This window comes from Oncorhynchus nerka, linkage group LG24 (genome assembly GCF_034236695.1).
Source record: "Oncorhynchus nerka isolate Pitt River linkage group LG24, Oner_Uvic_2.0, whole genome shotgun sequence".
NCBI lineage: Eukaryota > Metazoa > Chordata > Actinopteri > Salmoniformes > Salmonidae > Oncorhynchus > Oncorhynchus nerka.
Genome location: NC_088419.1, coordinates 55,405,981 through 55,421,461, shown reverse-complemented (window position 1 = coordinate 55,421,461; position 15,481 = coordinate 55,405,981). Strand labels below are relative to the sequence as shown.

Below are 15,481 nucleotides of genomic sequence, written 5' to 3'. Positions count from 1 at the left end.
CACAAGTTGAATCAGCAATACAAAATTGGGTTTAATTATTTATTTACTAAATACCTAACTAATCACACAGAATTACACATACACATAATTAAATCATAACTTGATTACAAATTACGTCATAAAGGAAAATGTCCCTAGCGGGCGGAACAAATACGACAGCTTGTTACACAAAAGAAAAGGGGTTGGGTTTGAGTGAAGGAGCGGGAAGACTGAGGAACAAAGGCGAAGCTGTGCTATCCTAAATACACTATCTTATGCATTCAAAATTACTGCCCATTTGGAAAAGGAAAATGCAATAAATATTTACTCTGAGCTGCGCTTCGGTAGGTTGGTGGTAGATGGAAGGCCTTGTTGCCCAACCGAGTCCTTTGAAGAATGTCTCTGGTTGTCAATTGAATACGTTGTAGTAATGTCGTTGGGTGATAGACGGGATACTCTGTCTGTTCCTTCCTAACCCTCGTTGCATCTGCTGTTGCTAATTCAACGGCTAGGAGGTATCACTTCTGTAGTAAATAAGAGTTTAACGTTCACACCATTCGCAACCAAAGCTCATGCAGATGTTGGCTTCGTTCTGTAGTTATTATCTGAACCATTCTGACAGAGGACCGTCGTCCTACATCCTCGGAACAGGAGGTCGTCAAGGGCTTATATAGGAAGGGAGAGGATGGCGTTTTTGAAAAGTTTTATAGCCCATGTCCCTTCACAGTGGCGGGCCACTGATTGAGCAGAGCCCTATCTTGTGAAAACCCAAATCTCACATTTTAGAAGCTAAAATCACATTTCATCCCATCACGAATAATTTAATATTCAAGCGTTTAAAATTGAACAACAATTCCATGTGAATCCGATAACTCTGATGTGTAGACTTTCCACTGTAGAGTTTATGGCATCTTATCATTGATGAGAATGTCTCAGATGACAACGGAACTGACATCATATTCATTAAGTACCACTGCATATGTTCAATTGGTTGGATTACCAGAATATATTCATTTCCCCCCACCTTCTGACGTTCCCAGAATCTCTATGTTAACCAAGGGTTTTGCAAATGTAACCTCAGTAGGGTAGAGAGAGGAAAAAGGGCCCAAGGCCAACGTCATGACACTTATTATATGACTTGTTAAGCAAATGTCTACTCCTGAACTTATTTAGGCTTGCCATAACAATGGATGAATACTCATTGTCTCAAGACATTTCAGCTATTCATTTTTTAAAATTGATTTCCACTTTTACATTATGGGGTATTGTGTGTAGGTCAGTGACACAAAATCTCAATGTAATCCATGTTAAATTCAGACTAACACAACAAAATGTGTAAAAAGTCAAGGATAGTGAATACTTTCTGAAGGCACGTTAGTTATTGCTTAGTGCTTTCTAGCCAAATACGTGTGTATAGTGGTTGAATTGATTGTTGTAATGAGCCTAGCCCAAGCTAATGACACTACCCCATTCTCTGGAGATTCCTCTGGAGATTCCCTGGCTAGAGAGGCGACGGCAACAACATCTCATGTTGTGGGTGTGGTCCTCCTATTGGGATTTCTGTTTGGAAGGAGACACTGCACTGCTTTGTGTGTATGTGTGTAATGTATGATTGCCCCTGTAGCATACAGTGAGGGATGTGTCTCGTTTGTGATTAGGTGCTGGATACTGACACTAATACATTTACATTTAAGTCATTTAGCAGACGCTCTTATCCAGAGCGACTTACACACACACTCTACACACACGTACATATGGATTTGGTTCTGTAGATATGTTGTAGAAGTATGTGATAATGTGTTTTGAAGTGTAATGTTTTAGCTGAATGTAAATTGCCTTAATATTGCTGGACCCCAGGAAGAGTAGCTGCTGCCTTGATAGCAGCTAATGAGTAATGGGCATTTCCATGTAAAGGACCCATGAGCACCAACATGTGAAGCTCATAGGAGCATGTCAAATTTGGTGTGAAATGAAAGCTTAGAGTCTATATTTTTGTTGTTGAAATGAAGGCATATACATTTTTCAACCATTTCTTTGCATGCTTTGATTTCTGGTTAAACAGATGGAAAAGGTTTTAAAAGGAATTAGAAATACATCAAAACACAATCATTTTGAAGTAAAGACAAATGCCAACTAATATTACAACTTATATTTAAATAATTTTCCTTTTGGAAGTTTAAGAAACATTGCCCTGTGCCTTAGAATTAATTCCATTACCAAAAACCCACATATATTTAAGATTTTTCTCATTTCTCTCCCTCTTGAGGACGGAGGATAATGAAAGTTCACAGAAGTAACAAGTAAAGGTAGACATACAAATAGTTATATTATTTTGACTGATATCTGTTTGGTTTATGAATTAATGATTAAAGCCAAATTGGTAATAGAATTTCAGAAAAATCTGTAACGAATTTACTGCAATTGAGTTGGCTACAATGAGAAATCATAATAGTCACAAACCACAGTTGGGTCACCTGCTACAGTGCTCCCTTCCGCTGGCTTCTCCCTTCCGCTGGCGTCTCCCTTCCGCTGGCGTCTCCCTTCCGCTGGCGTCTCCCTTCCGCTGGCGTCTCCCTTCCGCTGGCGTCTCCCTTCCGCTGGCGTCTCCCTTCCGCTGGCGTCTCCCTTCCTCTGGCGTCTCCCTTCCGCTGGCGTCTCCCTTCCGCTGGCGTCTCCCTTCCGCTGGCGTCTCCCTTCCGCTGGCGTCTCTCTTCCGCTGGCGTCTCCCTTCCGCTGGCGTCTCTCTTCCGCTGGCGTCTCCCTTCCGCTGGCGTCTCTCTTCCGCTGGCGTCTCCCTTCCGCTGGCGTCTCCCTTCCGCTGGCGTCTCCCTTCCGCTGGCGTCTCCCTTCCGCTGGCGTCTCCCTTCCGCTGGCGTCTCTCTTCCGCTGGCGTCTCCCTTCCGCTGGCGTTCCCTTCCGCTGGCGTCTCTCTTCCACTGGCGTACTGTTATTATTCTTTTTGTCATCTGGTGGTCAAAGCAAGTCTGAAAACAGTCTGGACAACCCATCCCTCCCTCTGTCTCCCTCTCTATCTGTCTCCCTCTCTTCCTCTGTCTCCCCCTCTCTCTCTGTCTCCCTCCCTCCCTCTGTCTCCCTCTCTCTCTGTCTCCCTCCCTCCCTCTGTCTCCCTCCCTCTCTCCCTCTGCCTCCCTCCCTCCCTCCGTCTCCCTCTCTCTGCCTCTCTCCTTATCTCTCCCTCTCTCTGCCCCTCCCTCTGTCTCCCTCCCTCTGTCTCCCTCTCTCTCTGTCTCCTCCCTCTGTCTCCCTCCCTCTCTCCCTCTGCCTCCCTCCCTCCGTCTCCCTCTCTCTGCCTCTCTCCCTATCTCTCCCTCTCTCTGCCCCTCCCTCTGTCTCCCTCCCTCTGTCTCCCTCTCTCTCTCTGCCCCTCCCTCTGTCTCCCTCTCTCTCTCTGCCCCTCCCTCTGTCTCCTCCCTCCCTCTGTCTCCCTCTCTCTCTCTGCCCCTCCCTCTGTCTCCCTCTCTCTCTTGCCCCTCCCCCTGTCTCCCTCCCTCTGTCTCCCTCTCTCTCTCTCTGCTCCTCTCTCTGACTCCCTCCTTCTGTCTCCCTCCCTCCCTCTGTCTCCCTCTCTCTCTCTGCCCCTCCCTCTGTCTCCCTCTCTCTCTCTGCCCCTCCCTCTGTCTCCCTCCCTCCCTCTGTCTCCCTCTCTCTCTCTGCCCCTCCCTCTGTCTCCCTCTCTCTCTTTGCCCCTCCCCCTGTCTCCCTCCCTCCCTCTGTCTCCCTCTCTCTCTATCTGCCCCTCTCTCTGACTCCCTCCCTCCCTCTGTCTCCCTCTCTCTCTCTGCCCCTCCCTCTGTCTCCCTCTCTCTCTCTGCCCCTCCCTCTGTCTCCCTCCCTCCCTCTGTCTCCCTCTCTCTCTGACCCTCCCTCTGTCTCCCTCTCTCTCTCTGCCCCTCCCTCTGTCTCACTCTCTCTCTGCCCCTCCCTCTGTCTCACTCTCTCTCTGCCCCTCTCTCTGTCTCCCCTCTCTGCCCCTCCCTCTGTCTCCCTCTCTCTCTCTGCCCCTCCCTCTGTCTCCCTCTCTCTCTGACCCTCCCTCTGTCTCCCTCTCTCTCTGCCTCTCCCTCTGTCTCCCTCTCTCTCTCTCTGCCCCTCCCTCTGTCTCACTCTCTCTCTCTGCCCCTCCCTCTGTCTCACTCTCTCTGCCCCTCTCTGTCTCCCTCTCTGCCCCTCCCTCTGTCTCACTCTCTCTCTGCCCCTCTCTCTCTGTCTCCTCTCTCTCTGCCCCTCCCTCTGTCTCCCTCTCTCTCTGCCCCTCTGTCTGTCTCTGCCTCTCCTGTCTCTGCCTCTCTCTCTGCCTCCCTCCCTCCCTCCCTCTCTGTCTCTGCCTCTCTCCCCTCCCTCTGTATCCCTCTCTCTCTCTTCCCATCTCTCTGTCTCCCTGTCTCCCTCTCTCGATGCCCCTCTCTCTGTCTCTGCCTCTCTCCCTCCCTCCCTCGGTCTCCCTCTCTCTCTGTCCCTCCCTCTGTCTCCCTCTCTGCCCCTCTCTCTGGCTCCCTCGTTCTTTCTGCCCCTCTCTGTATCCCTCTCTCTCTGCCCCTCTCTCTGTCTCTCTCTCTGCCCCTCTCTCTGTCTCCCTCTCTCTCTCTCTCTCTCTCTCTCTCTCTCTCTCTCTCTCTCTCGCTCTCTCTCTCTCTAATTAACATAAACACATTTAGCATCTCCTGGCTTCCCAACATAGCCTACAAGTCTAATAAATCAATTTAATATAGCCTACACCTTCATAATAAATATGTTATTTATTTTAGACCAGTCTAAAGAAGCATGAAATGAAGAAAATGTAGTCTATTTCAGAAGAACAGAATAGCATAATCTGAGTTGTCCTTATGTTAGGTCCTGATCTGGCAGTGCGCACATGGCAGTAGGCTATAAGTGTGAATGTTCCATTAGCGGAAAACACCATTATCATAAGTGACTGTAAATGTAATTATGCATTTAATGCTTTTATTATAAAGATGCATTTTTTATGGTGAAAATGATCTTCCCCAAACGTGAAACTCATGCGCTGCTTATGTATGCCAGTTAGTCTCTCCACCCCTTGTAAAGTGGATTAACGTGCTCAATTTTAAGAAGTTATTTGGCCACTTTAGTTGTGATACAAACCTTATTAAAGCATACAGGCCTTTGGACTAGGCTAGGCTAGGCTAGGAATAAGGGGGGAAATAAGGCATCTTTTCTTATGCTGGGCATTATTCACAAGTGATAGGCTAATATTGTCCCCCATCAGACTATTCCTGATTGAATCTTGTCTTTACATATACTAAATAATATATGTGTGAAATGTGTTTTGATTTAGAATAGACCATTATCATGCACCTTTATCGAAACAGGGGCAGTGAGAAAAAATACATATCATCTGTGCACTTAAATAGCGAATGGAGGACGCTTTTCCCCGTGGTTTATTTTCATGCCAGCCAGGTAGGCTATACTCCTGTTGTAAATATAAGCAATGAGCTTAATATTAGGCAAGTTGAGAAATAAATATAGCAGCCCTAGCCTATAGAAAGCTGATGGGATCCTCCTCTTTTTGGTAGAGGCCATCACTCTGTTTTCTCGCGCAATTGCATAGCCTATAGAAATATTGCGCAAAATGAGCTCATGGGCTCTCATGAAGTGTTTGATTCGATTTTCGAAGACATTTACATTGATGTCAGAGTGATTAGAGGTACAATTGAGTGCTGAGTACTGGGTATTTAGCAAGTTTGGTAGACTACTAATGACCAGCAGCAGCATCAGAGCTTGGAGAAGCCTAATTACTGTGACTAAACGGTTACATGGAAGTTTACTGCCTTCATGACTCGTGACCGCCAGTGTTGTGGTCATATGGTCATTGCAACAGCCCTAGTCCGGACCGGCCTTGACTTGGCCCAAACATAGACATCCATGATTGTTTCAGATTTGGTCCAGTCTGCCATCTACCCGGTACAGTTGAAACAGGGATTTATCCATTAACTTCTGTGGGAAAGAGCTTTGCCCCATGAACTTTGTGAACAGTGCCCCATGATGGTGGTGAGGTTATGGTATGGGCGGGCACAAGCCATGGACAACACAATTGCATTTTATTGATTGCAATTTGAATGCACAGAGATACTGTGATGAGATCCTGGGGCCTATTGTCATGCCATTTATCCGCCACCATCATATCAAGTTTCAGCATGATAATGCATGGCCCCATGTCGCAAGGATCTGTACTCAATTCCTGGTAGCTGAAAATGTCCAAGTTATTCCATGGCCTGCATACTCACCAAACATGTCACCCATTGAGCATGTGTGGGATGCTCTGGATTGACGTGTATGGCAGTGTGTTCCAGTTCCCGCCAATATGCAGCAACTTCACACAACCATTGAAAAGGAGTGGGACACATTCCAAATGCCACAATCAGCCTGATCAACTCTATGCGAAGGAGATGTGTTGCGCTGCATGAGGAAAATGGTGGTCACACCAGATACTGACTGGTTGTCTTATCCACGCCCCTACCGTACCTCTTTTTTTAATAAGATATCTGTGACCAACAGATGCATATCTGTATTCCCAGTCATTTGAAAACCATAGATTAGGGCCCAATGCGTTCATTTAAATTGACAGATTTTCTTATATGAACTGTAACTCAGTAAAATCTTTGAAATTGTTACATGTTGGGTTTATATTTTTGTTCAGTGTCGTCAACCCAAAACTAAGCTTGCAGTGTTATTAAAGGTCTTATTAAAAATGTTGTGAAAGTTGTAAAAAGTTATTCAAAAACCTCCAAATAACCTTACATTGCAATCAAAACATTCACAGCATTTAGAAAATGTTCTCAGAATGTTATTTAATTACCTTCAAATAACCTATAATTTCCATTCTCAGAAAGTTAATAGAACCTCCATGCAATCTAAAAATGTAGGTTCCCAGAACAGGCTAAATGTTCACTTCTGTTCTTAGAGCGTTCCACCGGCCAGGAAACTTATGGCTTCGTTCCCAGAGCTAATGGGAACCTGTTAGAGGAATTTAACTCTTATATGTTCATTAACCAATTCATTTATAACAAAGCAAAACAACTGTCTGTTTCTAAGAATTTGTAAGGTTCTTATTTGCATAAAATAGACAAAGATCAGTCTCAAAATTAATCAATAGCGTTTATTCCCAAGAGCTCGGAACATAATCACATGTACATTAGTTTATATATCACACATAGCGTCATGTCGTACGAAATGTCCCTCCTCCTCTTGGACAATGACAAAGCTGCTTTTCAATTCAATTCTAACACATACACATTGCTTATCTTCTGCTACCATATGTTACACAATCTACTGCACGCCCAATGGTTTCTCCCCTCCCTGGTTGGGGACCAGACATCTTTCCTGTTGTTAGTTTCACTGTGATCACGAGTTGTCTGTTGACCCTTCCTCTTGGCTTTATGTGCCAACATATTCTTCAACAGACAGCAGATAACTCTTGAGTTTTAACTCTACGCCAAATGTATACATTATTTAGTCATTATTGATAAAAATCCTTCAACAGAAACCAAAACATACATTCACACAACTTCCAAGGAACCAAATGTGCTAGCTGGGGTGTGGTTTGTTAATCTTTGAAAGTTTTTGTTTGGCATACATTAAGTGAATTCCGTTAATGTGGAATTGCCCTGACCTCTCTTCTCCCTGCACGGTAAAATCATAATGAATACTAATGAAAGTCAGTGGGTGAGAGGGACTGTTGGAGACACGTTTAGTACTGAAGATGCTGTATTATCTGGGGAGTCAGATCATTTAAGTGCATATCTGTATAGATGATAAGTCTGTGTCTCCACTCAGCACAATGCTATGGGCTGAATGCAGTATTATACTGGAAGAGCTTCTGGTCAGCGGGGTGGTGGCACCGGGATCCTCATCTCTCCCAAGTGGTCATTCTCTCTTTCTCCCCTTACCCATCTGTCTATCGCCTCCTTTGAATTCCATGCTGTCACAGTTACCAGCCCTTTCAAGCTTAACATCCTTATCATTTATCGCCCTCCAGGTTCCCTCGGAGAGTTCATCAATGAGCTTGATGCCTTGATAAGCTCCTTTCCTGAGGACGGCTCACCTCTCACAGTTCTGGGCGACTTTAACCTCCCCACGCCTACCTTTGACTCATTCCTCTCTGCCTCCTTCTTTCCACTCCTCTCCTCTTTTGACCTCACCCTCTCACCTTCCCCCTACTCACAAGGCAGGAAATACGCTCGACCTCATCTTTACTAGATGCTGTTCTTCCACTAACCTCGTTGCAACTCCCCTCCAAGTCTCCGACCACTACCTTGTATCCTTCTCCCTCTCGCTCTCATCCAACACTTCCCACACTGCCCCTACTCGGATGGTATCGCGCCGTCCCAACCTTCGCTCTCTCTCCCCCGCTACTCTCTCCTCTTCCATCCTATCATCTCTTCCCTCTGCTCAAACCTTCTCCAACCTATCTCCTGATTCTGCCTCCTCAACCCTCCTCTCCTCCCTTTCTGCATCCTTTGACTCTCTATGTCCCCTATCCTCCAGGCCGGCTCGGTCCTCCCCTCCCGCTCCGTGGCTCGACGACTCATTGCGAGCTCACAGAACAGGGCTCCGGGCAGCCGAGCGGAAATGGAGGTAAACTCGCCTCCTGCGGACCTGACATCCTTTCACTCCCTCCTCTCTACATTTTCCTCTTCTCTCTCTGCTGCTAAAGCCACTTTCTACCACTCTAAATTCCAAGCATCTGCCTCTAACCCTAGGAAGCTCTTTGCAACCTTCTCCTCCCTCCTGAATCCTCCTCCCCCTCCCCCTCCTCCCTCTCCGCAGATGACTTCGTCAACCATTTTGAAAAGAAGGTCGACGACATCCGATCCTCGTTTGCTAAGTTAAACGACACCGCTGGTTCTGCTCACACTGCCCTACCCTGTGCTCTGACCTCTTTCTCCCCTCTCTCCAGATGAAATCTCGCGTCTTGTGACGGCCGGCCGCCCTACAACCTGCCCGCTTGACCCTATCCCCTCCTCTCTTCTCCAGACCATTTCCGGAGACCTCCTCCCTTACCTCACCTCGCTCATCAACTCATCCCTGACCGCTGGCTACGTCCCTTCCGTCTTCAAGAGAGCGAGAGTTGCACCCCTTCTGAAAAAACCTACACTCGATCCCTCCGATGTCAACAACTACAGACCAGTATCCCTTCTTTCTTTTCTCTCCAAAACTCTTGAACGTGCCGTCCTTGGCCAGCTCTCCCGCTATCTCTCTCAGAATGACCTTCTTGATCCAAATCAGTCAGGTTTCAAGACTAGTCATTCAACTGAGACTGCTCTTCTCTGTATCACGGAGGCGCTCCGCACTGCTAAAGCTAACTCTCTCTCCTCTGCTCTCATCCTTCTAGACCTATCGGCTGCCTTCGATACTGTGAACCATCAGATCCTCCTCTCCACCCTCTCCGAGTTGGGCATCTCCGGCGCGGCCCACGCTTGGATTGCGTCCTACCTGACAGGTCGCTCCTACCAGGTGGCGTGGCGAGAATCCGTCTCCACACCACGTGCTCTCACCACTGGTGTCCCCAGGGCTCTGTTCTAGGCCCTCTCCTATTCTCGCTATACACCAAGTCACTTGGCTCTGTCATAACCTCACATGGTCTCTCCTATCATTGCTATGCAGACGACACACAATTAATCTTCTCCTTTCCCCCTTCTGATGACCAGGTGGCGAATCGCATCTCTGCATGTCTGGCAGACATATCCGTGTGGATGACGGATCACCACCTCAAGCTGAACCTCGGCAAGACGGAGCTGCTCTTCCTCCCGGGAAGGACTGCCCGTTCCATGATCTCGCCATCACGGTTGACAACTCCATTGTGTCCTCCTCCCAGAGCGCTAAGAACCTTGGCGTGATCCTGGACAACACCCTGTCGTTCTCAACTAACATCAAGGCGGTGGCCCGTTCCTGTAGGTTCATGCTCTACAACATCCGCAGAGTATGACCCTGCCTCACACAGGAAGCGGCGCAGGTCCTAATCCAGGCACTTGTCATCTCCCGTCTGGATTACTGCAACTCGCTGTTGGCTGGGCTCCCTGCCTGTGCCATTAAACCCCTACAACTCATCCAGAACGCCGCAGCCCGTCTGGTGTTCAACCTTCCCAAGTTCTCTCACGTCACCCCGCTCCTCCGCTCCCTCCACTGGCTTCCAGTTGAAGCTCGCATCCGCTACAAGACCATGGTGCTTGCCTACGGAGCTGTGAGGGGAACGGCACCTCAGTACCTCCAGGCTCTGATCAGGCCCTACACCCAAACAAGGGCACTGCGTTCATCCACCTCTGGCCTGCTCGCCTCCCTACCACTGAGGAAGTACAGTTCCCGCTCAGCCCAGTCAAAACTGTTCGCTGCTCTGGCCCCCCAATGGTGGAACAAACTCCCTCACGACGCCAGGACAGCGGAGTCAATCACCACCTTCCGGAGACACCTGAAACCCCACCTCTTTAAGGAATACCTAGGATAGGATAAAGTAATCCCTCTCACCCCCCCTCCCCCTGAAAAGATTTAGATGCACTACTGTTCCACTGGAGGTCATAAGGTGAATGCACCAATTTGTAAGTCGCTCTGGATAAGAGCGTCTGCTAAATGACTTAAATGTAAATGTAATGTAAATGGAAGTGTTAGAGGATTCCAGTATTTGGCGTATAGTAACAGTACATCACTGAGCTGCCTATATCTGACATAGTTGTTAGGATGGTGTTTCTTTGGCCTCATGTCCTGTAGTGCCTCATGTCCTGTAGTGCCTCATGTCCTGTTGTGCCTCATGTCCTGTTGTGCCTCATGTCCTGTAGTGCCTCATGTCCTGTAGTGCCTCATGTCCTGTTGTGCCTCATGTCCTGTTGTGCCTCATGTCCTGTTGTGCCTCATGTCCTGTAGTGCCTCATGTCCTGTAGTGCCTCATGTCCTGTTGTGCCTCATGTCCTGTTGTGCCTCATGTCCTGTTGTGCCTCATGTCCTGTAGTGCCTCATGTCCTGTTGTGCCTCATGTCCTGTAGTGCCTCATGTCCTGTTGTGCCTCATGTCCTGTTGTGCCTCATGTCCTGTTGTGCCTCATGTCCTGTAGTGCCTCATGTCCTGTTGTGCCTCATGTCCTGTTGTGCCTCATGTCCTGTAGTGCCTCATGTCCTGTTGTGCCTCATGTCCTGTAGTGCCTCATGTCCTGTAGTGCCTCATGTCCTGTAGTGCCTCATGTCCTGTAGTGCCTCATGTCCTGTAGTGCCTCATGTCCTGTTGTGCCTCATGTCCTGTAGTGCCTCATGTCCTGTAGTGCCTCATGTCCTGTAGTGCCTCATGTCCTGTTGTGCCTCATGTCCTGTAGTGCCTCATGTCCTGTTGTGCCTCATGTCCTGTAGTGCCTCATGTCCTGTAGTGCCTCATGTCCTGTTGTGCCTCATGTCCTGTAGTGCCTCATGTCCTGTAGTGCCTCATGTCCTGTTGTGCCTCATGTCCTGTTGTGCCTCATGTCCTGTAGTGCCTCATGTCCTGTAGTGCCTCATGTCCTGTTGTGCCTCATGTCCTGTAGTGCTTGCACAGAGAGACAAAATGATAGGCCATCTCAAATGGATTCATAAGATGCAGGATAACGAGTTGCGTGTTTGGTACCAAGGTACGAGATGGAACTTGTCGACAGACAGCAGAATCTGACATTCAAGTGCATCAAATCATAGGCAGTTGGCACAATAAAAAGGACACTTTTCACAAATCAGAGAAATGCCTTCAACATCAGGAAGGACAGTATCTATTTAGAAGATAGATGAGAAGGCCGGAGCCCAAATACGTATAAGTTAGACTAATTATTGAGGAGTGCAACCAATAAATTGAGATATTTATTTGCTCATGTCCCTAACCAGTGACTGTTGCAGCATCTCACTTCTGTTAGAGATTATGGAAAAAATGAAAATAAGACAGAAGAGAATGAATGAGAAAGCCATATATATTTCATTCTTGATTAAATGTTGTAGAGTAGGGGTGACAAATGTGGAGGGCCTAGTGTCTGCAGGTTTTTGTTTTTTCCTTTCAGTTAAGCCCTAGACAACCAGGTGTGGGGAGTTCCTTACTAATTAGTGACCTTTATTCATCAATCAAGTACAAGGGAGGAGAAATATCCCGCAGACACTCGGCCCTTCGTGGAATGAGTTTGACAGCTGTGCTGTAGAGATTGCGATAAGATAACTTATCTTACCAATGAGGTTGTACAGCATCGGTCCACTCATTAGGACTAGCCCACCCTAGCCTAGTGCTCCTATTCCCTGAAATGCCAAGCCCTGCTCTTGGGGCCTTGCCAGAGAGACATGCCCTGCCGTGCCGTGCCCTGTCCTGCCTAGCCTAGCCGGTCTGCTTGCTTGCTCAGGCTTACATAAAGCATTTCTACTAAATGCTGTGCTTATTACACAACCAGGGAATAGGCAGGGAAATATCGTGCACTCAACCGCCTGGACCACGGTGGCCGGACAGGGGAACTCTGTTTCCTCTACATCGGGGGTGTCAAACTCATTCCACGGAGGGCTGAGTATCTGCGGGTTTTCATTTTTTCCATTCAATTAACACCTAGATAACCAGGTGAGGGGAGTTCCTTACTAATTAGTGACTTTAATTAATCAATCAATTACAGGGGTGGAGCGAAAACCCGTAGACACTCGGCCCTCCGTGGAATGAGTTTGACACGTGCTCTACATTAACCAGTCTTATCAGCTGGCGCTGGGCCAAGAAGAGGTTAAGCACAGATCATGCTGATGCAACACTCACTGACGTGAGCATTTTGCTTTTCATTTTGGAGATGGATGCAAGACCTTTTGTGACCCAACGTCACCCAATCAGCGGAGGACATCTTTATTATTATGATTCATTTAATTGAATCATGCAATAGACTATATTACCCACTTTCATATAAACACTGGCCCTGTCCGAATACCTATATTTGCATCCTAAATATTAGGTTGTTTGAGTATGCTGAAAAAAATAATGTTTAATAGTATGCGACATTTCGAAAATCAAGTATACTTTAAATGTCCGGTGGTAATACTAATTTCTGCTTTGACAACAGCTAATCAGTTCGATCAACAAATAGCGGGAAGCAACGGAATCACCCGTGACCCGTTCTCAGCATGCGAAAATATAATTTTTAATAGTATGCAACATTTCGAAAATCATTTCTGAAAACAGTCTTTAAAAAAAAAATGTTTTACCCAAAGTGGATTTCTGTTATCTCATTGAAAAGTGTTTCTTGTTCTCATGGGCTTCGTCATAGCCTTTTAACTAAATACTAAACCACGTTCAGATTTGGAAATGAAAATGAGCTATTATCAGGTTGGTTAATGATTTGCCAGTCTGTTGAATTTGGAAGAATCCACGCCCAACCTACTCAGCCAATCAGAAGCTTCTACTGCGTTACGACGGTGGCATACTGCATACTTTTTACTAAACAGTATGTGCTAAATAGTATTCGACGATGGGTAAATAGTATGCGGTTTAAGTATGTAGTACGCTAGTATGGGTATTCGGAAACGGGTAGTATGTTCCCCTTCTCATTAAAATGTTTTCTTCCGTTCTCATTTTCTGCTCTTTCCTCACAGTTCCCGACCTCTTCAAGAGGAATTGACTAGAAATGCTGATCTAATTCTCTCTAAGTATGTGGAAGCTGAGCTCCCAACTGTCCTCTGTACCTAATACCTCCCATTTGTCCAATTATTCTGAATTTATCATGTCCATTTTCCTTCTTCCACACTCTAGCCGACATTCAGTAGTCATCCAACCCATCTTATTACTTTATTAGGTTGTAATTGCACTCAAGGGGGACACCCAACCCACTGGGCACAAACTGATTAAATCAATGTTGTTTCAACTTAATCTGTCAATATGTTGTGAGATTGAATCACTGTGGAAAACACATTGGATTTGAAAAAGTCAAAGCAACTGTTGTTTTGAAGGTAGAATCATCATCATTATGGTAACCAATTTTCAACAAAGACCACATTTGTATAAAATATGTTGAATTTTTGCCTTTGAAACAAAGTCAGATTTTCAACATAATATCCACTATAAAAAAAACAATAGACTGGGCAGCACCTCACATCCTACTGTAGAGTTGATATAGCTACAGCTATCTCTTCGGTCTCCCATCCATGGTTTTAATCAAGCCCTGCATAGCTTTGATATTTGTCACTGAAATCTCCACTTAATAGATTCACTGTTGCTATTGAAGTAATTCCAAAGAGTTAGTTAAAAACTTCTTAAGGCTAGGGGTATTTTTTTTAATATATTTAAATTTCATACATTCACAAGGGCAATACACCAAATTAAAGCTTGGAAACCGCACATCCTGAGGCGACATTTGTTGTAGCTGGGGATATTATTAATAAAGGAAATCTTAGGAACGTTTTCCTGAAATCTCCTGTGCCACATGGGGAGAGAAGACGCTTGAACAATGTTATTCTCCCTATTCTGTGATGGTTACAAGGCCCACCCCCGCCCACCCTACAGCAAATCAGATCACTCCTGGGATATGTTCCGAGGCGCCTCTGGAATATCATTGACACTATCTCTGTCACTGGTTTCATAATCAAGTGCATAGAGGATGTTGTTCCTACAGTGACGATTAAAGCATATCCAAACCAATAAAACGTGGTAATTGGCAGCTTTCGAGCAAAAATAAAAGCGTAACCACCCCATTTAACCACGGCAAGGTGACTGGGAACATGAACGAGTACAAACAGACCAGCTACAACCTCTGTAAGTCAATCAAAGCGGCAAAAATATATTAACGGGGCAATGTGCAGTCACAATTCAGTGGCTCAGACACAATACATGTGGCAGGGACTATAACAGACTATAAAGAGGAAACAAGCTATGTCGCGGACACCGATGCCTCACTCCCAGAGGAACTTAACACATTCTTTGCCAGCTTCAAGGAAAACAACACAGAGCCACTATTGTGGGCCCCCGCTGCTCAAGAGGACTACGGCTTCCCGATTATAGGACTTTCAAGCATGGCTGCCAGCCCGGACGGCATACCAAGCTGTGTCCCCAGTGCATGATGCAGGCCAGCTGGCTGGAGTGTTTACGGACATATTCAACCTATCCCTATACCAGTCTGTTGTCCCTTCTTACTTCAAGATGTCCAGCATTTTTCATGTACCCAAGCAAGCTAAGGTAACTAAACTATGTGAGAATAATACTCATTGACTACAGCTTAGCGTTCAACACCATAGTGCCCTCAAAGCTCATCAATAAGCTAAGGACCCTGGGACTAAACACCTCCCTCTGCAACTGGATCCTGGACTTCCTGATGGGCCGCCCCCAGGTGGTAAGGGTAGGTGACAACATACCCACCACGCTGATCCTCAACACAGGGGCCCCTCGGGTGCGTGCTCAGTCCCCTCCTGTATTCCCTGTTCACTCATGACTGCACGGCCAGACATGACTCCAATACCATCATTTGCCAATGACACCACAGTGGTAGGCCTGATCACCGTCAACAACGAGACAG

At 46.6% G+C, this 15,481-nt stretch overlaps 1 protein-coding gene across 3 annotated transcripts in view; it reads left to right on the top strand.

The window, feature by feature from the left end:
• LOC115108209 (ankyrin repeat domain-containing protein 13C-like) overlaps positions 1 to 15,481 on the top strand; it is an 87,114-nt gene that overhangs the window by 20,494 nt on the left and 51,139 nt on the right. Inside the window, exon 1 of one of the 3 annotated variants that reach the window (XM_029632279.2) lies at positions 11,871 to 13,622. The exons of the other annotated variants lie outside the window; for them this stretch is intronic. The gene's annotated coding sequence lies outside the window, so the exon portion shown is untranslated. Of the gene's footprint in view, positions 1 to 11,870; positions 13,623 to 15,481 lie in introns of those variants that run through there. 3 annotated transcript variants of the gene reach the window in all.